Raw genomic sequence first — 23,400 nt, forward strand, 5'->3', positions numbered from 1 at the left:
CAATTCACTCCATGTGGTATCAAGAAATGACTGAAGGCACTGGATACTGCAAAGGCTATGAGCCCTGACACTATTCTGGCAATAGTACTAAAGACTTGTCCTCCAAGACTTGCTGCACCCCAAGCCAAGCTGTTCCTGTACAGCTACAACAATGGCACCTACCCAACAATGTAAAGCATTGCCCCAGTATGTCCTGTACAAAAGAAACAGGACAAATCAAGCTGGCCAATTACTGCCCCATCAATCAAATCTGAACCACCAGTAAAGTGATGGAAGGGGTCATATATGGTATCAAGCGGCACTTGCTTTGCAATAACCTGATCACTGATGTTCAGTTTCAGTTCCGCCAGGATCATTCCACTCCTGATCTCATTACAGCCTTGTTCCAACATGGACAAAAGAGCTGAAATGGTGAGGTGAGGCAAGATAGACTTCCTTTGACATCAAGGCCGCCTGTGGTATCAAGGAGCCTTAACAAAACTGGAGTCAAACTGCCCAAAACTTGGGCAGCACGGTAGCACAAGTGGTTGGGCAGCACGGTAGCACAAGTGGCTAGCACTGTGGCTTCACAGCGCCAGGGTCCCAAGTTCAATTCCCCGCTGGGTCACTGTGTGTGCGGAGTCTGCACGTTCTCCCCGTGTCTGCGTGGGTTTCCTCCGGGTGCTCCAGTTTCCTCCCACAGTCCAAAGACGTGAAGGTTAGGTGGATTGGCCATGCTAAATTGCCCTTAGTGACCAAAAAGGTTAGGAGGGGTTATTGGGTTACGGATATAGGGTGGAAGTGAGGGCTTAAGTGGGTCGGTGCAGACTCAATGGGCCAAATGGCCTCCTTCTGCACTGAATGTTCTATGTTCTATGTTCAATGGAAATCAGAGAGAAAACCCTCCGCTGGTTTGAGTCAAGCGAAGCACCAAGGAAGATTGTTGTGATTGTTGGGGGTCAATCATCCCAACTCCAGGACATCACTGCAGGAGTTCCTCAGGGTAGTGTTCTCAGCCCAACCATCTTCAGCTATCCCATTAATGACATTCCTTCGAGGGCGGCACGGTGGCACAGTGGTTATCACTGCTGTCGCACAGCGCTGAGGACCTGGGTTCAATCCCCGCCCCTGGTCACTGTCCGTATGGAGATTTCACATTCTCCCTGTGTCTATGTGGATCTCACCCCCACAACCCAAAGACGTGAAGGTGGATTGGCCAGGCTAAATTGCACCTTAATTGGAAATTGTTTTAAAAAAATGACATTCCTTCCATCATAACATCGGAAGTGGGGATGTTCGCTGATGATTGCACAATATTCAGCATCAGTCGCAGTTCATCAGATTCTGAAGCAGCCCATGTCCCAATGCAGCAAAGCCTGGACAATATCCAGACTTGGGCTGACAAGTGGCAAGTAACAATGACACCACAGAAGTTCCAGACAATGACCATCTCCAACAAGAGAGAATCTAACCATTGTCCCTTGACATTCATTGTTGTTATCAAAGTCCCGGGGGTTACCATTGACCAGATACTGAGCTGGACCAGCCATATAAATACTGTGGCTACAAGAGCAGGTCAGTAGCGAGTAACTCACATCCTGACTCTCCAAAACCTCTCCACCATCTTACAAGGCACGCCAGGAGTGTGATTGAATACTCTCCACTTGCCTGGATGAGTGCAGACCCAACAACACTCTAGAAGCTTGACACCATTCAGCATAAATCAGCTTCATAGAATTTACAGTGCACAAGGAGGCCATTCGGCCCATTGAGTCTGCACCGGCTCTTGGAAAGAGCACCCTACCCAAGGTCAACACCTCCACCCTATCCCCATAATCCAGTAACCCCACCCCAAGGGCAATTTTGGACATTAAGGGCAATTTATCATGGCCAATCCACCTAACCTGCACATCTTTGTACTGTGGGAGGAAACCGGAACACCCGGAGGAAACCCACGCACACACGGGGAGGACGTGCAGACTCCGCACAGACAGTGACCCAAGCCGGAATCGAACCTGGGACCCTGGAGTTGTGAAGCAGTTGTGCTATCCACAATGCTACCGTGCTGCCCAATAATAATCACTTATTGTCACAAGTAGGCTTCAATTAAGTTACTATGAAAAGCCCCTAGTCGCCACATTCCTGCGCCTGTTCGGGGAGGCTGGTATGGGAATTGAACCCGCGCTGTCTTGTTCTGCATTTCAAGCCAGCTGTTTAGCCCACTGTGCTAAACCAGCTTGATTGGCTACCCAGCCACAAACATTCACTCCCTCCACCATCAATGCAGCAGTGCGGACCATCTGGAAGATGCACTGCAGGAACTCACCGAGGCACCTTAGGCAGCTCCTTCCAAACCCACGAGCACTACCATCTAGACGGACAAGAGCAGCAGAGATCTGGGAACACCACCACCTGGAGGTTCCCCTCCAAGTCACTCACCATCCTGACTTGAAAATATATCGCTGTTCCTTCACCATCACTGGAACTCCCTCCCTAACAGCACCTTGGGTGTACCTGCATAGGTACTTCAGCGGTTCAAGAAGCCAGCTCATCACCACCTTCAAGGGCAATTAGGGATGGGCAATAAATGCCGGCCTAGCCAGTGACACCCGCATCCCTTGATTGAATAAAAGAAGGAGGGTATGAGAGGCCATTAGGGGTTGGGTGAGACCATGAGGTGGAATGAGGAGTGTTCAATGGGGGTGTAGGAATGTGAGGGGTGAGTGCTGGAGAACTTTGTCTCATTCTGTTTTTCAAAACAAGCAGTTGAAGCACCGAGGCAGACTTTTTGCACAGCCTGCCTCTGCACCCGGCAGCTCCCGTGGCTGCCTCCACACTGTTTCTGGGGACAATGGGCTGAACTCCAGTAATGCCCAATCTCCCGGAATGACAAAATGACTGACTTTCTCCTGAGTCGGGTTTGTGGCGCTGGGAATTTTCCCGACTTTGCACTCTAGACATGACAGCAAAAATTCAGGCCTTGTGATTGCTGGTGCGATTCCCTTTGTTAGAAAGTTGCAAAGAGATAATTTCTTAGAAACTTAAAGGCAATTCAGAAAACAGCTTGGTCTCTTTTTCCACTTTCCTCTTCAACAGAATGCTCTGTGGTGCCACCTATAAGGCCATTGGGGCCGGATTAAAATCCTAATGGAGGTGGGATGGTAGGTAATGAGGGGGGAAGCACATAAAACTGGATGTCATGGCTGAAGCTGTGCTATTTGCCTGCCTGCCTCCATTTCATGCATTGCGATGTGGCATTGGGTGATGCACTCGCCTGTGGCCAGTTGCAAAAAGAAGCCCTCTGGTGAGTGCTAATTGTCCTCTTAAGGGCTTGCTACCACTGGGATTTTCCTGCAGCGGGGCCAGCTGAGGCAAGTGTCCAAACTACCAGATGAAACCTGGCCATGTTCGGAGGGAAACCGGGTAGGTGGGTGTGGTGTGGTTGAGGGGGGGCTGTTCGGGTAACCTTTACCATCAGAGGTTCTGTCCCCAAGATATTCTCCCCCACGTTTCCCCTTCCCCTGATGCCCTGTTGATTCCAAACCCCACCGCCCTCCCGCACCCTGCCAGCCGGGCCCCAGCAATACCTTGGACTTATTTTTGTTTGTACTCCTGGTTCCTCTTCTTCAGGAGACTGCCTGGAATCCAATATTGGCTAACGCTCCTGGTCGTGCTGCTGGTAGAAGAAAGGCAGCACTCGGAGGTGAGACTTCGCGCTGGACTCTCCATCCCCGATGAGACGGGGCAAAATGTGATGCTCCGACCCACAGAATCGAGGTCCATGCCACACGCCAGCGAGAGCATGTAAATGAATGCAAACGGGTCTTAATTACCCATTTGCATCCATTTAGCGGGCCCTGTGCCCTTTGCTCCGGCCCTCCACGATTCTCCGCTTCCTGTGGTCGGGAATCACGTGGGCGCAGATAACTTGTGGTCTCCACTAGCGTGGCTCTGGCGTGGTGGACCTCATGGTGGGCCAAAGGGGTAATCCACCAAAGGATTTACCCCTTTGGCCCCCCGTGAGGTCCACCATGCCAGGGTCACGCTAGGAGAGACCATCCAAGCCCAACCGAGCGTCACCTCCGTCACCACGATGCATTACTTGCACCCCCCCCCCTCCCTACAGATCTCCCTACAGCACCTCGGGGATCCCTTTAATAGAGGGACCCTCCCTGGACCCCTGTAAAAGGGGGATCCCCCACTGCTTTGCAGTGCTGGGGGGTTGGCTGGCTGCGGTACCTCAATATCGGGCCGCCCGCTCAAAATGTCAGCCTGATAATGGGATTCCCCCGGGAATCCCTCGCATTCTGCATTATGCTGAAATTTGCATGGCAAGGATTACTGAATTGCTTGCCGGTTTACGCTCCCAGGGGAATCGTAAACCAGTTGCAATTCACCTCCGCTGGAGGACATAGTCACCCAAACAAAGAATCCTGCCCTTCATCTCCGATGGAGTGCAAATGCTCGCAATAAGCCAATAAAAAGCTCAACGACAGTAAAATGGCTGTGGCTAACCCTGACCTTTACTCCGGGGGCAGGGACTCGATGCCCCCATAGAAAATTTGGCCCAATCTGTGTGCACCATGATTTAGTGCAGACTGACTATCTAACTGCAGAGGAAATAAAAGGGCATGACAATGAAACCCAACTCTTCATTACTACATATATACATTGCACCCTGGCCTGTATTCCCTTCCATATCCCAGGATTTATTTTATACTTTGACGGGATATGGGCATTGCTGGGAAGGGCAGCATTTTTGCCCATTCATAAATATCATAGAATTTACAGTGCAGAAGGAGGCCATTTGGCCTATCAAGTCTGCACCGGCTCTTGGAAAGAGCACCCTACCCAAGGTCAAACACCTCCACCCTATCCCCATAATCCAGTAACCCCACCCAACACTAAGGGCAATTTATCATGGCCAATCCACCTAACCTGCACATCTTTGGACTGTGGGAGGAAACCGGAGCACCCGGAGGGAACCCACGCACACACGGGGAGGATGTGCAGACTCCGCACAGACAGTGACCCAAGCCGGAATCGAACCTGGAGCTGTGAAGCAATTGTGCTATCCACAATGCTACCAAATATCCTTGAACTACATTGCTTACTATTTCAGAGGGCATTAAGAGTCAACTATATTGCTGTGGGTCCAAAGTCACCTGTAGGCCAGACAAGAATGGCAGATTTTCTTCCCTAAATGATATTAGTGAATCAGATGGGTTTTTACAACAATTGATGATAGATTCTACAATTGCCATGGTGGGATTTGAACCCATGTCCCCAGAGCATTATCCTGGGTCCCTGGATTACTAGTCCAGTGACATTACCACTACACCACTGTCTTCCCCCTTGTGTGAATGAGGCCATTGGAGCAGGAGTAGGCCTTTCATCCCATTGAGCTTGTTCTGCCATTCAATTAGATAACAACTGATCTGTATCTTAACTCTTTCCACCTGCTTGATTCCTTTAGTAGTCACAGTGGAGTCTGGAAAGGAGAGTCAAAAAGATGGTTTATTTCCAAAAGAAAAGTATTTACAATCCCACTCAGGACTACCTAACACAGAACATACTGTGCCGAAGGAGGCCATCCGGCCCATCGAGTCTGCACTGACCCACTTAAGCCCTCACTTCCACCCTATCCCTGTAACCCAATAACCCCATCTAACCTTTTTTTTGGTCACTAAGGGCAATTTATCATAGCCAATCCACCTAACCTGCACATCTTTGGACTGTGGGAGGAAACCGGAGGAAACCCACGCAGACACGGGAGAACGTGCAGACTCCACACAGACAGTGGCCCAGTGGGGAATTGAACCTGGGACCCTGGTGCTGTGAAGCCACAGTGCTATCCACTTGTGCTACCGTGCTGCCCAAAGCCACCGTACACTGCAGCTTGGCTCGTACGTGGGCCAGCGCTTATGGTTATGAACTAGCCCGCTGATGGGCCTCTGCCCCTCAGTGCAGGAGCTCTTACTCCACGAGGCTCAAGAGTAGATTTATCGGGTTGTCCCTGTGGGACCCGTGGGGGTTATAGAAATTCTGTAACTAATACACTTACCTAAAACAAAATCTAGCCATCTTAGTTTTACATTTTTCAATTAATCTCAATAGCTTTTTGACTTCCAGAATTCCACTGCCCTTTGTTTCCTCACATCACCCCCAAAAGGTCTAATTTTAATCTTAAAGTTCTTTCCCCCTGTCCTGGATTCCCCTCCGAGAGAAAATGGTTTCTTTCCATCTATCTTATCGTCACTTTAAATCATCTTAAATCCTTCAGTTAGATCAGCCCTAATCTTCTTTACTCCAGGGAATATAATCCTAGTCTGCGCAATGTTATAATTGAACCCTTTTAACTCTGGCCTATTTCCAGTAAATTTGCGCTGCAGCTTCAGCAAGGTCAGTTTTATCATATCTGCCACTGGCCTGGCTGAGATTGGTTGACCCAGCAGATTTTAGAGCTGTTACCTGGAACCTTCCAGGCCTTTGCACTCACCTACCACTGGTTGAACATGCTGGACCATGGGAAAGGGTGCTGGGAAGTCTTGACAATCTCTCATTTCAAAGTGTGAAAATTAGTTTGGGAGGAGTTGCAGGATTAATGTGAATGAATGTGACACCTCGCTACGGAGATGATCCCACACCTGATAATGAAATGTAACCATTCTGCATATGTAATCCAAGGAATCTTATGGTGTCTTCCAACCAATTTATAATTCAAAAACATTCCACAAGAACTAGTCAAACCTTCTTGTGAGCAAATCAAACCAGTGTTGTAAAATTGTACTTTATGTGTACTATTTGATTGGGATAATATTCTGGCATATCGGGAGGTATTGTGGTGCAGTGGTTGTGTCCCTACCTCTGGGCCAGAAGCTATGGGTTTACTTCAGGACTTGATGGCTGTAGAGGTGCGTTCGTAATGTGTCCAAACTGGTTGATGATCAGCCTCTAAATCTTTCTAATTTGCCTGATGGCAGACGATAAGTGCAGAAGAGTTTCCTTGTCAGTCATACAGCAGAAGGCAATGGCAAATCACTGCAATACTTCATCACGCATAATCATGGACCAATCCGATGGAAGTCCATGGTTGCCCTCTTAAGACATGGTACCGGAAGGAGAAGGAGTATCCTGGCATTACATTTATTTGCCTGGATGGAGAGTGTAGATCAGTAAGGAATCTTACTAACCTTTATCCGTTTTACTTGTTATTGATGGATTGTCTCAAGAGATTTTTTGTGCTTTATCCTTTCATCGCTGAAGAGACCAGCATTTGTGGCTCATATCTAATTGCCCTTGAACTGAATGGTTTACCAGGCCATTTCAGAGGGCTGTTGAGAGTCAGGCCAGACCAGGTACGGATGGCAGATTTCCTTCCCTAAAGGATACCAATGAACCAAGCAGGTTTTTACAACAATTGATGGTAGTTTCATGGGGCGGAATTTGCCCATTTTAAAAAAAGTGTTGGCTCCGGTAAGAAAACTGGGGAGAATCCCAATGGTGCCAGTGGGAAAACTCACTATATGTTCAGCTTTTTCAACAATTTTTTTTTTCCTCGTAACTCACGCCTTGCAGATGGAGGCTTGCCTCTGATACGCTCGACCCAGGAAAAGCCAATCTCTGTAATCAGTGGGGTGGTCCTTTGAAACGCTACTCCAGAACTTGTTCCAAGTCAAGTCGGGGGATGGCTGCCAGGAAGACAGCACCACGTTTTACAGAGGGAGCCCTCAGCATACCTCTCAATGGGATTGTGCAGAGGCAGGAAACCCACTACCCACGATTGGGCAGATGCCAAGCTAGCAACACCACCTTGGGTGGCTGTGGCCGGGATTGTGAGTGCCAGCTCACTCCAAAAGAGGACGGACTTTCTTTGTGCAGTCAGGGTAAGTCTGCCTCCTCATTATCTCCCTCAGCACCCCTAAACAGACCCCTCACACATCCACAGTGATCTCACTATCAGTCACCTCACAGGGTCACAGCACTTTTCATGTGCTGCAAAACCCCACCCCCCATCTCTGCCCCCACCCCCATCCATAATACCTCCAGTAGCTCCGGTGCCCTTCAAATTGTCCGCTCCCACACACATCCCACATACGTCCCACAAACGTCAGACTTCATCCCCATCTGAATTGGCACGAGTTCCGCCTACACTCTTCCCATCTGTCTTAGTTTGGGGCAAAGGTGAGCACAACAGGCATGAGAGAGCACAGGAGGCTGTAGTGACACCGAAGCTCAAAACTCGAACCCCATTTGAGGAACATGCCCTTCAGGTTCCTTGGCAAGGAGCAGGAAGCGAGGTTGGGGCCAAGTGATTACCCACAACACATCTAGCTATGGCCTAACCTTTCTCCTATCAGCGTTCCCCTGTCCGGCACTAATGCATCTCCCTTCCATTGCAGGTTAATCTGTAGATCAGTACAGATCCTTGCTGCCCGTGGACACCACGGACTGCAAGACTGACTGGAAGAGTCCCATCGCCTTCTGACAGAGGAGATGGTACCATCAGTCTGATGCGACGAGGCAAACATTGCGAGTGTGGCATCCGCAGTGGAGACCTTGGAGCAGGACATGCCCTCCATGGCAGGGGATATCCTCCATGGCGGAGGGCATGAGCTCTATGGTGTAGAGCTTCAACTACATGGTACCGGCATTAGTAAGAATTCACAAGTGTCAGCGCCTAGAGTAGGGGCAGAGCTTCTGGATCTCACTACAGCTGCTCCTCCAACCCCTGGAGGAGCCGAGGGGCTCCTGCACACCCAAGGGAAGAGAATTGAAAGGATTGCAAACCTGGCCTTCCATTCAGGAGACCCTGGAGTGTCCAGTCCATTTGACACCCCCTCCCTGTGGGTGACACAGCTCTAAACCTGCACCCTGGGAAGGGTAGCACTGCAACATCTGTGCTGGGCATGGCAGTCAGCAGGTCACTTCAAACTTCAGCTGTGGATCCTGGCAATACACCTAGAAGTAGCAGGAAGGTGAGGAAGACTAAGAAACGATAGGCACCTAGTGGGAAGCACTATTAGTGAAATGTCACCATTGTAATGACAAGCACGCAACAATAATCACTTTGATCACCCATAAAGAGCCTCCAAGTTGTTATTTCATGGTGCCATGCTCCGCAAACTCCTGTGCAACATTTGCGCTTCATCCCTGTGCAGTGTGAGAATGGCAGTGCTATTCCTCTCCCACACTGACAACATAGTAACGATGCGTCACTCCTGGCACAGGTACCCCCAACCCCACCCCCAAATACGATAGGTTCCCTACCCCGCTCCCCCAACCCCGCCCCCGCATACACAAATGCTCAGGCCTCACATGTGTGCCAGAATTCTCTAGTATTAAGGATACCATCTGCTGAAATTGTGTGAAAATCTGGCCACCTCGTCAAGAGGTGGCGAAGCACACCTTGACCTTGGAAGAGGCAGTAGCAGCTGAGATGTGTTATTCTGCCTTTATGGGCCCCTGGATCTCCCGTTCAGTGGCAGGTCACATTCAACTCTCTGTCAGGCAGGAGTCAGACATTTCGTGGAAGTTAAGATGAGCATCACTCTTTCCTCACTGCAAGTCATTGGCATTCTCCTGCATCGCCGGTCAGTCGCTTTAGTGTCCTGCCCATGAATGAAGTGACCATGTTGATGACCTCCCGCAGGCCCCATAGTAGTGAGAAGATGTGAGACCCCATGTTGGGAGAGGTCTTCGCGCTCTGGTCGTCATCAAAATGAGAATCAATGAGGGCCTCCCTAGCCCTGTGCCCCATGCGACCCTAACTATCACCAGAGGTCCTTCCTGTCCCTCCTCTATTGGTTGCCTGTCGCCTCTTCAACATCCTCCTCATCCAAGAAGATGTGCCACTCTTCCATCCCCTCCTGGTTCGGCTGCTCTCCACAGTGCAGTGCCAAGTTGTGCAGAGCGCAGCAAAGCACTATGATTCAAAACATCCTCTGGGGGCTGTATTGGAGGTCTCCCCCTGATCTGTCCAGGCACCTGAACCATGTCTTGAGCATTTCAATTGCCTTCCAGTGGACCAGCACACACATTGACGCATGAGCCTCGTTATAGCGAGTCTTGGCGGGTGTTTAATGGTCTCTGCATTAGCGTCATCAGTCACCTCCTGAGTGGCTACCCTTTGACCACGAGGAGCCATCCCTCCAGTCGCTGGTCTCCCTCAAAAATGGCTGGAATCTGCAAGTGCCCAAGATGTAACTATCATGGATGCTCCCTGGGTAATGGACACACGCCTGCATAATGCACATCGCATGGTCACAGATGAGTTGGACATTGCGAGAACAGCATCCCTTGTGGATCAAAAACGGTGCCCCATGTCGCCATGGGAACGCAAAGCATTATGGATGCTGGTCGATGATACCTTGCACCTGCAGCCGCAGCATGCCTGCTTTGCAGGCAAATACCATGGCCCTTGTGTCCTGGCTAGCCTGGTCCTGGTCTGAGTTGATGTACATGTGTGCCCTCACAAACAGCGCATCTGTTATGTCCCTTATGTACTTGTGCAGTGCTCACTGGGATATGCCACACAGGTCACCTATGCAGCCCTGTAACGAGCCACTGGAATAGAAGTTCAGAGTCGCAGTAGCTTTTTGAGCCAAAGGCAATGGGTGACCTCCAAGTCCATGTGATGCCAACTGATGAATCACCTGCCACAGGTGTCCACCGACCTCTGGGACCTCTTGTCTGACCTCTTGTCCGACCACTGACATCTGGAGGTAGGAAAACCTAGGGCGGATCGCCATGGTCGGTAGGGTCTCCTCCGAGACTCCACCATCTGTGGTCCTGCTCCCAGAAGATCAATAGGCCCTGCCACCCCCTCCACTTCAGGACGATGTCCCTGGCTGCATGCATGTTGATCACAATAAAAAGAATTGCCAGCTCGATTGGCTCCATGATTCTCTGGAATAAAAATCTGAATGGAATAACCTTAAAGTGAGCGATGAAGATTCCAAACAATGCTCTGACCCTCAGCCCTCCCAGGATCTGGGCCACCCATCATTTGCATCCCCTATGTGAGCACCTTTCCAATGAGCCTCAACCCCCCCCCCCCCCCCAGTGGGCTCCGTGCCCCCTCCCATGGGTGAGGAGGGAGGGCAGTTGAGTGCCTTCAATCGATCTGCATTCTAACCTCTTGAGGGAACAAAACGCTGCTCCCCGTCATCACTTGAATGGGATGACACATGACGCCTTGCATTGTGGGCCAAATCTGTGTCACCTCAGTCGTGAGCATTAGCCTTGGAGTTCAATCTTCCAGCTATTTTGTTCAACGTAATTAACCAAGTAACTAAACCAAATAAACTGAGGGACAAATTAAAGAGACAGTCCCTGAAAGGGAACCTGCCTTAAACGAAGAGCGAATCACAAATGAGACTTAAAACATCAAAACAAAATGTGATTCAAAGGGTCAATAAGGCACCCTATCCCTCAGTGGTTATATCACCACATACCCAGCAAGGAGAACATGGGACTCACTGTGTGCATACCAGCAGCCCAACCAACTCCTTTAGAGTTAGAAGCTCACAGCCATGAAGGGTCTCTGAGGCATGCGAGTAGCCCCACCCCTCCCTCACTCGGCCCCAAGTTGAACTTAGCTGGGGCCCTCATGTCCTCTCTAGCGCCCCCTCTGCAACTGGCACCCTGGAGGGTGAGGGTGACGGCGACCTGAGCACTCACCTTCAGAGGTGAGGTTGCCAGATTCTTGTTTTTATACGGCTGTTGTAAATACACGGCGACCAATGAATATTCAGTGGGAGGGGTGGGGATTCCCAGTGGGGGGGTCTCACCAATGATATGCTAATGCATTTAAATTAACTTCCCAACCTGGGACTTCCGGTGACTGCATGTAGGTGGAAGTCGCTCGTTGGGTGACTCCTGCTCGAGGCTATTTTTTGGAGTTTAATGCCCGGTTCCAGTGGCAGATTTTGGAGAAACTGGTGCAGGAAGATATAAGGAAGGAGGGGAATGTCGAAGAACCAGAAAAAAGCCGTCGGGATTAAGGGGGTGAGCGAAAGTTCGCCGTCAAGTGAACGGGTCAGCCCGGCAGCAGGAAAGAAGATCCACCCTTCACAGTAGAGACTTTGACCAAGGTGATGGCTGGAGAGTTTGAAAAGCAGTCCGCCAAATACATGGAGGTGCTGCGTAAGGAGATTATGGCAGCGATGAAAGAGCTGGTGGAGGAGGCGATGGCCCCGGTGAAAGTAACAGTGTTGAAGACATCAGCCAAGGTTACGGGAGGAAGGAGAGAAGTTGAATGTGGTGGAGGAAGCTCTGTCGCAACATAGTGATCAGTTCACTTTGATGATCACTTCTCGGCCTTTTAGCTAAGATGAGTATGAGGTCAGGTGCAAGGCCTGGGTCTGGTATGTCTCTTGTGGGGACCATCAATTGGATTTAATTTGAATTGTTTTTTGGAGCAGGTAAGGAGCTGGATTAGGGGTTTGCCCCTGTCCATACTCTGATAAAGTAATTTTCAAAAAGTTCACCTCGATGGATGCAGAGGGTGGTGCAGGCCAACAAAGGACTTAGAGCCAAGGTGGAGGACATGGAGACCAGGTCAAGGTGGCAGAATTTAAGAATAGTGGGCCTGTCGAAGGGGGTGGAGGTCCTGAGGCCGACAGAGTACTTTGCGAAGATGTTGGCGGAGTTGTTGGGGGATGGGGAAGAACCCACCCGGTATGAGCTGGACAGGGCTCATCGGTCGCTCAGGCCCAAGCCGAAGACAAATGAGCCGATCATAATTTGTTTTCACAAATTCCACATCATGGAGAAGGTCCCCTGTTGGGCGAAACAAAGGCGTGAGGTGAAGTGGGAAGGAGTTAGTATTTGTACAAACCAGGACTTTACCATGGCGCTGGTAAAAGGCAGGCGAGGCGGCCTTTAGTCGGGTGAAGGCGGCACTCTACAGTAATGGTGTGAGGTTCAGCGTCGTCTACCCGGCGAAGCTGAGGGTGACCTATAACTCGAAGGAGGGCTACTTTGAGATAGTGGTAGCGGCGGAGGCTTTCGTGAAGGCTGAAGCACTGGGGTTAGAATGAGAGATGGGACTGGGATTTGGCTTTGGACTGAGGGAAGGGGGATTAAATGCTGTACAGTCTTATTTCTTGCCGTTTTGTTAAAGGATGTTTATTTGTTTTATATGAAGTAGGGGAACAGTTGGGGGTTTGGTTTTTGGGTTGGTGGGCGGGGAAGGGTACCCTGTGGTATGGGGTACAGCAGGTAGGAGATTATTGAACTTTGGGGTTATGGCGATTTTCTGGGGCACGTTTTTTGCACTGGTTAGGATTGTTGTCTTTTGGTTTTAGAGATTGGGCATGGGAGGGGATTGAGAGGAGGGGTGCCTGGGCTGGGGCCTCCACATTAGCAAGTGAAGGTTGGCTAGTGAACGGGAGTGTGGTCAGGGGAGGGGCTGTGGTCATTGGAGACTGGTTTGCGCCTAGGAGGTGTGAAAGGGATCGATACTGGGAGAAGTGTTTTCAAGAGGAAGTGGATGGGGGAATTCTGGGAGTGGGGGAGGGGTTCGATGGCAACAAAGGGATGGGGCTGGTCAGGCCCAGTGGGCAGGGTCCAGGGTTATGTTGACGGCGGATTGGAAGGGTGGGGGGGGGGGGGGGTGAGAGACCCCCGGTTGGAATAGTAACATGGAACATGAGGGGATTGGGGGGACCGGTGAAGAGGTTGAGGGTGGTTGGGCATTTAACGAGCCTAAAGACCAATATGGTGATGTTGCAGAAGACCCACCTGAGGGTGAAGGCTCAGGTGAGGCTCAGGATGGGTTCTGTGAGTCAGGTGTTCCATTCGGGGTTTGATAAGGGTGGCACGGTAGCCCAGTGGTTAGCACTGTTGATTCACAGCTCCAGGGTCCCTGGTTCGATTCCCAGCTTGGGTCTTTTCTTTTCTTCTTCTTTCGTGCAGAAGGAGGACATTCGGCCCATCGATCTGCACCGGCCCTTGGAAAGAGCATCCTACTCAGGGCAATTTAGCATGGCCAATCCACCTAACCTGCACATCTTTGGACTGTGGGAGGAAACCGGATCACCCGGAGGAAACCCACGCAGATACGGGGAGAACGTGCAGACTCCGCACAGACAGTGACCCAAGCCGTTGTGCTACCGTGCTGCCCAGAGGGTGCTGGGTGCCATCCCGGACTTGGACACTCACGAGCTAATAGTCGGGGGACACTGGAATATGGCACAAGAGCCGAGGATGGACAGGTTGCAGCCGCACTCGCTGGCCCAGTCGGGGAGGGTGAAGGCGCTAGCTGGGCTTACGAGAAGATGGGAGGCGTCGACCCGTGGAGGATCCCTGCACCCGAGGGAGCAGGATTATTCATTTTTTCACCCCGGTACATAAAGTGTACTCAAGAATAGACTTTTTCATAATGGGGAAGGCTTTATTGGCTGGGGTCAAAGGGTCAGGATATTCAGCGATATTTATTCCAGACCATGCTCCGCATTGGGTGCATGTGGTTCTGGAGAAGGGGGTGGCCCAGAGGCTGGGTGAATAATGGATGTGGGGTGGTTGGGGGACCAGAGTTTTTGCGATAAGATCAGGAAGGTGGAATATGTGGGGTTTAATTGTACTGGGGAAGTTTCGCAGCCGGTGGTTTTTGTAAGCTCTGAACGCAGTAGTGGGTGAGGAGGTGATCTTGTTTAGGGCCAAGGTGGACAAGGAAGAGATGGATGAGCGCCAAAAGTTGATGAAGGAGATGTTGGAGGTAGACATGAGATACCAGGGGTCCGGCCCTCTTGGCCAGGAGGAAGGAGCTCCAGGCAAAGTTTGATTGGTTGCCCACGGGGAAAGTGGTTCGCCAGTTGAGACGGGTGAGGGGCGCGTCTACGAACATGAGGTGATTGAGGAGTATGTTGGCCAGCCAGCTCCGGAGGGAGGCGGCAGCGAGGGAGGTAGTCCAGGTATGGGATAAGACGGAGAAGCTAGTGGTGACCGTGGAGCAGATCAATAAAGTTATGAAGAGTTCTATAAGAACTTGTATAGGTGGGAGCCACCGGGAGAGGAGCGAGAGATCAGGGAGTTAATGAACGGGTTGGAGTATCCGAGGTTGGGGGAGGAAGCCAGAGCAGGACTGGAGGGGCCGGTGGGGGATCAGGAGATAAAAGAGGCAATTGGGAGGATGCAGTCAGGGAAGGCAGTGGGACTGGATGGATTCCCAGTGGAATATTATAAGAAGTTTAAGGACATGTTGGCGCCTCTGATGGTGGGAATGTTTGAGGATGTGATAGGTAGGGGGGGTTTTGCCACAGACGTTGGGGAAGGCTTTGATTTCCCTGCTATTAAAGAAGGATACAGACCGGGTGGCCTGTGGGTCATATAGGCCCATATCGCTATTGAATGTGGATGCCACGATATTGGCAAAGGTGCTGGCAGCAAGGTTGGGGGGATGTCTCCCGAAGGTGATAGGAGAGGATCAGCCAGAGTTTGTGAAGGGAAGGCAGCTGTTCTCGAATGTGAGGAGGTTGTTAAATATGATCATGTCGTCGGCGGATGGGAAGGTGACGTAGGTAGTGGTGACACTAAATACAGAGAAGGCGTTTGATTGGGTAGAGTGGGGTTATGTGATGGCGGCCTTGGAAAAATTTGGGATCGAGCCCAGGTTTATGGCCTGGGTATGACTGCTGTGTAGGGAGCCGATGGCGAGCATTTGCACTAACATTATGAATTCAGGGTATTTTTCTCTGCACTGGGTTACTAGGCAGGGGTGTCCTTTGTCCCCCCCTGTTGTTTGCATTGGCTATCGAGCCTCTGGCCATCGCACTAAGGGGCTCGGGGTTGTGGAAGGGGTTAATGGGGGGGGGGGGGGGTGCATGGTTGAGCATAGAGTATCCTTGTATGCTGATGATCTGCTACTGTACATCTCAGAGCCGAGCACGTCGGTGGGGAATATAATAGAGTTGCTCCAAAGATTTGGATCGTTCCTGGGGTATAAATTGAACCTAGGTAAGTGCGAGTATTTTATGGTGTCCCAACCAGGAGTGGGGGCAGTGGTGGGGAGGCTGCCATTTCATAGGGTGGCAACCCAATTCAGGTACTTGGGGTGCAGGTGGTGTGGAATTGGGGTGGGCTCCGAAGGTATAAGATTACTATTTTGGTGGAGCGGGTGAAGGCTGATTTGGCAAGGTGGGACAACCTCCCACTGTCTTTGGTGGGCCAGGTGCAGGTAGTTAAAATGAATGTGTTACCCTGATTTTTGTTCCTATTCCAGTGCCTGCCAGCCTTTCTGCCAAAATCTTTCTTCAGGGAGGTGGACAAATTGGTTACCTTGTTTATTTGGTTGGGGGGTGGGGGGGGGGAAAGGTGGCCAGGGTTAGGAGGGTGGTCTTGTAGAGAGGGCAACAGGCGGGGGGTCTAGGCCTCCCAAACGTATTGTACTATTATTGGGTGGTGAATGCTGAGAAGGTGTGGGGCTGGGTCAAGTGGGGGGGAGGAGTCCCGATGGGTTAAAATGGAGGAGGGCTCGTGTAAGGGGTCGGGGTTGAGGGCGCTGGCAACGGCGCCGCACCCGATGGCTCTAGGCAAGTAATTGGTGAGTCCGGTGCTGGTGGCAACTTTGAAGATTTGGATGCAGCTTTGACAGCACTTTAAGCTGTGGGCCGGGTCAGAGGGGATGCCGATTAGGAAGAATCATAGCTTCGAGCTGTAGAGGCTTCTATCCGGGGAGGCTGGATGCGAGGTTTCAGAGATGGGAGGAGAGGAGGATTAAGGAAATAAAAGATCTGTTCCTGGGACGATTTGCGAGCTTGGAGGAGCTGGGAGAGAAGTACGGGTTGGTGCAGGAGGAAAGGTTTTGGTACCTAGAGGTTCGAGATTTTGCAAGGAAGGCTTTCCCGACCTTCCAGATAACGCCAGTCCCCTCGCTGTTGGAGGCAGTACTGTCGAGGAGGGGTTGGAAAAGGGGGTGGTATCGGCGATTTATGGAGGATTCTGGAGGAGGATTGGGCATCCCTGGAGGGGGTTAAGGTGAAGTGAGAGGAAGAGCTGGGGAGGGGGGGGGGTGATGGAAGAGGTTCTGTGAGGTACTGTGAAGGGTGAACACCTCAACTCATGCGCGAGGTTCGGGCTGATACAATTGAAGGTCGTGTACATGGCGCACATCACCAAAACGAGGATGGGCCGGCTTTTCGAAGGGGTGGAGGATGTCTGTGAGTGGTGTAGAAGGGACCCCGCAAACCATGTGCATATGTTTTGGTCCTGCTCGAAGCTTAAAGTATTGGAGAAAGCTATTTAACACCATCTCAGGGGTGCTGCATATGGATTTGGAGCTTGGTCCCCTAGAAGCCATTTTCAGGCTGTTGGACCAGCCCGAGTTGCAGGCAGGTGCGGGGGCAGACATTTTAGCCTTCACCTCGCTGATTGCTCATGGGCAGGTCCTGTTGGGGTGGAGGTCAGCTTCTCCACCCTGTACCTCGGTGTGGCGGGGGGAACCTGCTGGAACTTTTGACTCTGGAGAAGGTGAAGTTTGAGTTAAGGGGGGGTCGAAGGTGGGGTTCTACAATTCTTGGGGTTTGTTTATCATGCACTTTCGGGAGTTGGTTGCTGTTGAAGGCTAAGGTGGGGGTGGGAGGGAGGGGGCGTTTGTTTGTTGTTTGTTTTTTGTTTTTTAACTTGTGAGTCGTGTTTTAGGTTTTATATTGGTGGGTTGTTTTGTTGTTGTTTTCTTGTTTTTCACCATTTATGGTGAAAATGAAGAAAATATTGTCATGTGAGAGTACCTTTAAGAAATGGGTGCTTAAGAAATGTACCTTTAAGAAATGGGTGTTTATTACTGCAGTGATGTCAGAGAGTGGGTGGAGCTGGGCTGTCTGTCAGCTTTTTACTTTTGTTTGAGGCTGTTTGCTGCAGGGTGTGTTTTTGTTTCGTTTTCAGAGCTGGATAGCTGCAGTCACAGCCAGAAGGTGTATGAATCTCTCTCTGTAATCTAAAGACTTTAAATCGATCCTGGTGATTTAAAAACTAATAACAGTAGTGACTTTAACCTGATGTGCTTCTGATAAAAGCTTTGTTTTTAAGTCATATGGATGTTAAAAAGGAAAACTTAAAGGGTTACTTAGTGGTGTAGTCTTTGGGGGTTGTATTTGAATTAATGGTTGCTAAGATGTTCACTGTACGTTTTAAAAAGGTTAACTTGAGTTCATAGAATAAACATTGTTTTGCTTTAAAAAATACTTTTCCATTTCTGCTGTACCACACCTGTAGAATGGGCCGTGTGCTCCCCATACCACAATCTATTAAACGTGGTGGGTCAGGTGAACTCCATGATACACTTTGGGGTTCTCTAAACCCTGGCCCATAACAATATGGCGAATAAAAAGATTTGAATAAAATGAAGTTCCCAACCTTCTGTGGTGGATTTCTCGTTACACCACCGGCGAGGGTCCTGGGAAATTGAAAACACAATCTCGCCGGCGAGAATTGCGTTTCCCAATTCTCGCCATATCTTCTGCCCATGCTGTTGTTCTCATTAATGGCTAAAGCAGGCTCAGAATTCTGCCCATTGACACCACAGTGCGCAGTGGCTAGCACTGTTGCCTCTCAGCGCCAGTGACCTGGGTTCAGTTCCAGCCTTGGGTGAGTGTGGAGTTTGCACATTCTCCCCGTGACTGCGTGGACATTCTCCGGGTGCTCCGGATGTGCAGGTTAGGTGGATTGACCATGCTAAATTGCCCCTTAGTGTCCAGGGATGTGCAGGTTAGTTTAGGGTGATAGGGCGGATGGGCGGGGCAGTGAACCTGGGTAGAATGCTCTTTTGGAGGGTTGGTGCAGACTCGATGGGCCGAATGGTCTCCTTCTGCACTATAGGGATTCTATGAGTCCATGATACTGAGGCTAGCTTTATATCCCAGATTTATCAACTGAATTAAAATTCCGTCAGCTGTCGTGATGGGATTTTAACCCATGTCTCAATTTTGTGGGATGGGTTGAAGCTGTAATACGATTAATTGTACATTGCCTTTTAAGAGAATGGACTTCAAGATACCAAACAGCCTTACTTTGGGTTCTGATAGAAAGTCATCAACCTGAAATGTTAACTCTGTTTCACTATCCATAAATGCTGCCAAACCTGCTGAGTGTTCGCAGCATACTCATGCTTTCTTTTTACATTATTCTGTGCTTATCCCCTTCATGTTCTTGTCCCAAATTCTCTGCAGGACCTCCTGAGCTCTAGATGACTACCTGAGTGGGCATTGGACAGCATCCCTGCTGTCACTGGCACACTGGCCGGTCCCATCGACGGCACACCCCGCCTTGGGTTTCCTGGTGACAAGGGGTGCATTCAACGGGCAATCCTGTTGACAATGGCGGGACCAGAAGATCCCGTTAGCAGGCCACCTCCCCAAAATACACGGCGGGTTGCTCAGAAGATTCCGCCCGCTATATTTGTTCATCATCAGGTGTGCTTGTAATGGGAGGAGACAAATTCACTTATTTTGCCACTCCCAGGTTGACATCTTGGCTCATTGTGTGGTCCAACAGATCAAAAATTCCCCAAAGTCTTTTGAATGGTGACAACAGGACCTGGATCAATTGAATAGGTAGGCAGCTCATTTATCACCAGATTATTTGGTTCTTTTGAATTTAATTTTTCATTGTGTTCATTTCTCTCTCCTTTTAATCCTCCAGCCTTTGTATTATTCTTTAACCGAGAGCGCTCACAAGCATTAACAATGCCCTACCTTCAAAATTAACTGCAGGGGGTGCAAAGATGTCGATAGACTTGCCCTTGTAATTTCTTTTGCACGTCCCTGTCCTTTCTTAGTAGAAAAGTCTAATCACTTTAACCACCTTTCTAACATAGCTAAATAGGAACATTGCTGCTTTCACAGTATTAAAAACATTCTTATTTCATAACATGTGCACCAGAATTTCATTAGAATGCAAATTGTTTATCGACAATACTCTTTTTAAAAATTGACATTGTCTCCATTTGATCTACTTCCCATTTGATCTACTCCCATTCAGAGACTCCTGACCCTTCAGCTAGAGAGTAAAGATGGCAGGACCACAGTTGTTTTGTGACAGGCATTTCAACGGAAGCTCCTCAATAAAGCACAAGCAAACACATTCCATGATCAAAACCATCACTTTCCTCCTTTCCTCAAAGAATTGAAATGCTGTTGTTGCCACAAAATAATTTCAGAACAGTAATAACGGAGAAGTTAAATTAAATAAATCAACCGCCTGGGTGCTAGATTAAAGTGCAAGCCACTCCTGGGACATGAAGTTGGTTTGACAGAGATGTAAATGCAATTAAATAGTTTCATTATTGGGGCACCTAAATAGCGCAAACTGCCGACCCACAAGCTAGATTGTTAATTACAAAACATTCCCACGTTCAGATCGCGATTCCAGCAATCCTCAGGGTGGGTGACAGATGCACCTAAGATATAACATGTTCTGGCAACAGAACATACTGTTCAGACAGCATGAAGAGATGTTAGTAAAATCTGTCCCACCCTCTAAAGCCTGCCTGTTGGCAGGTATTGTGCTCATGCAGCGGTCACATGCTGTCTTGCCCTTCTAATTGCGGGTGCAATTCTTGCAGGCAAAGATGTTGAAAGTAGGTGAGCATAAAGGGGGATGTTTGATTTTAGTCGGTTACCCTTTAATCCAACCTTCAAGTGGGATGTGGCAATGTTTCAAGAGCATCTGTGACTGGAACCATCGTCTGGATCCTAATTTCAATAGGAAGTCCAAACACAGAAGGGTCCAGCTTGATCTGATTCTGTGTGAGCTGCATTCGGAATGTACCTATTGAAACCCTGGCACAGAATCTTACCAAAGAACAGGCAAAAAAAATGCTCAATTTGGATACTTTGTAGGTGACATCATTACAATAAATGAAACAGGAGCTGATTACTGGATGCTCACAGGCAGTACAAAATAGCACACATTTCCCCGAGGTCTTTTATTCCTTAGGTCTGCCGTATCTGAAATGGAATCGGGAACAAATGCTGCCCCGTCCTCTTTATAAGGAAGTCACCATACTCTGTAGGTTAGAAACACTAGCAACAATATTCATCAAGCTGTACCAAAAACCTCGTGTTATTTTTCCCCTTTTATCAATAATTTTTCTTTCATCAGAGACTGTCTTGGATTTTTTTAAATACATAAGTAACTGGGATGATTGCTGTGAAAAGCATTGCACAATTATAGCTGAATAATCTCAGAATTATTGAAGTGATATTGAATCGTTCATAAGTAATTGCACTGCAGCCCAGGGATCCTTGAATAGCATTGATACCCAGATCAATTTTCCCCATCCTCATCCTCACTCCCAATCCATACACCACTTTTTCCATCATTTTATTGCAAATTATTTATGGGGGAATGATGGCAGCAATCCAAATTTCACAGACAAGTACATGGACCCCAAAAAGCCTTTATTTGAAAGTGCAGGAAACCCACAAGAGAGCACAGCAATAGGGTGAGTGTATTGAGCAAAAGACAGGAGAGCTCCACTTACCCCTGCGTGCTTCAGCAGTCAGCTCCTTGTCTTGTCGGGCTGTTTTGTGTACACACACTGTTAAAGAGTGCCTCCCTGTCCTTCACAGCAGCATCAATGCCTGCCGGAGGGATGAAGCCAGAATCATTGCAGTACTGTGTGGTGAAGACAGACCAGCAGCTAGCAGCAGTCTTCCTTTCCCCTGCTTCTCCCTGCCTCCTCCAGAATGTGTATGGGTGTGATTTGGTTAGAGTGCAGTGATCAAGCTGTCGTGTGTGTGTGTGTGTGTATGGGGGGTGGGGGGTGGGGGGGATGTGGGGGGCACGGGTAGGTCCACGCCAGCACCAGCTACAGAGCCGATATTCCTTTTGACAGAAAGGCTTGAGCAGCTCTTACCAAGACCCACTCACATCAGCTACAGTCGCACAGCTGATCTGTTTGAGGTGCGCGCTAACAGAAAATCAGAATGTCCCCCGATTGGCTGCCAGTGGAGGATGCTGTCTGGACTGCCATTACTGCTGGCAAATCATTTGCCTGCTGACTGCTCCATAGCTGTTCAGGGAAAGAGGGGGGATTTGGAAATAAAGCTTCCGATCGATTATTATTTCTATCCTTAATTAAACAGATACCTTTTATTTATTAAGCAGCGACAAAAACATAGCATAAATGTGGATCTCTCTTGTAATGCAAAGTAACTATGAATAAAAAAAGAACTCATCTTTTGCAAGAATCGTTGGCTTTTCATCTGGATGGTGCAGTGTCTGCTAGCATCCTCACACACTGCGAGAACTGGCATTCCAGTAATGCAGGGAAGCACAAAGCTGTGTCTGTTAGAAGCACATTGCCAGCATGAGGGATATTTTTCCCAATTATTCTACTGTTTGGCCTTGTTCCATGCAGTTGATTCATAATAAAATGCTCCAGTAATGTTTTGTATTGCTGAAGTGTATCTGCGTAATTCTTGGCTAGTGCACCAAATGGCTGAATTGCTAAGTTGATGGGAAAATGTTCTCCTCAGTAGTATGCCTTTTAGCAATCAAACTATGACTCAAAATTGAAGTAATTTTCTTTTGCCTCTGATTCCCTGACAGCACCGATCCGCGCTACAGTACAGTCAGAACCTCCATGTGAGGATTAACCAGGCTGTGCAAATTGATTCAGCTCTCGCACGCCCTCAGGCTCAGTTTCTTTCCCTAGCCTTGTCATTATCCTTGTAGGCAGTATCAGTAATATTGTCCTTGCACTCGCAGGGCGTGGGTCTCTCCCACTCCCATAGCAGAACATCAGTGGAGCTGAATGGAACCTGAGAGAAACAACAACATCTTGCATTTATACAGTGCCTTTAACGTAGTAATTTGCCCCAAGGCACTTCACAGGAGCATTATCAAATAAATGTTGACGCCAAGACACACAATTAGAGCAGATGCCTGTTTGCAGCAGTTTATATTGCTTTTCCAGAGATTTCACCAGCTTCCTGCTGACGCTACAGTGTCAAATCAAGAGAAGAAAACAAGAATTGGAGGATTTCAAAGATCTGAGTGTTGCAGAGCTGGTGGAGTTTACAGGTCTAGGGAGGGGCAATCCATAGAGGGATTCAAAAACAACAATGAGAATGTTAAAACTGAGGCGTTGCCAGACTGGAAGACAATGTAGATCAGTGCAGACATTGGGTGACTGGTGAAAGGGGCCTGGTGCGAGTTAGGATGATAGAGTTTTCGATGAGCTCAAATTTTTGCGGGGACGGGGGGGTGGTGGTGGAAGATGGGAGATTGGTCAGGAAAGCATTGGAATAATCAGATCTAAAGTTAACAAAGGCAAGTCGGAGGGTTTCAGCAGCAGGTGAGCTGAGGATGGGTGATGTTAGGTGATGATAGAAATGGAACTAGGTGACATTGATGATAGTCTGTATATGTGGTCAGAAGCTCAGTTCCAGTCCATTGCGACCTGAAGTGTGCAAC

At 49.2% G+C, this 23,400-nt stretch overlaps 1 protein-coding gene across 1 annotated transcript in view; it reads right to left on the reverse strand.

Annotated features, from left to right (window-relative positions):
• gnaz (guanine nucleotide binding protein (G protein), alpha z polypeptide) overlaps positions 1-21,826 on the reverse strand; it is a 433,151-nt gene extending 411,325 nt beyond the window's left edge. The window contains exon 1 of the mRNA XM_072498489.1: positions 21,464-21,826. The gene's annotated coding sequence lies outside the window, so the exon portion shown is untranslated. The remainder of the gene's footprint in view (positions 1-21,463) is intronic.
• Between the last annotated feature and the right edge of the window lie 1,574 nt (positions 21,827-23,400).

This window comes from Scyliorhinus torazame, chromosome 1, assembly GCF_047496885.1.
Source record: "Scyliorhinus torazame isolate Kashiwa2021f chromosome 1, sScyTor2.1, whole genome shotgun sequence".
Classification (NCBI taxonomy): domain Eukaryota; kingdom Metazoa; phylum Chordata; class Chondrichthyes; order Carcharhiniformes; family Scyliorhinidae; genus Scyliorhinus; species Scyliorhinus torazame.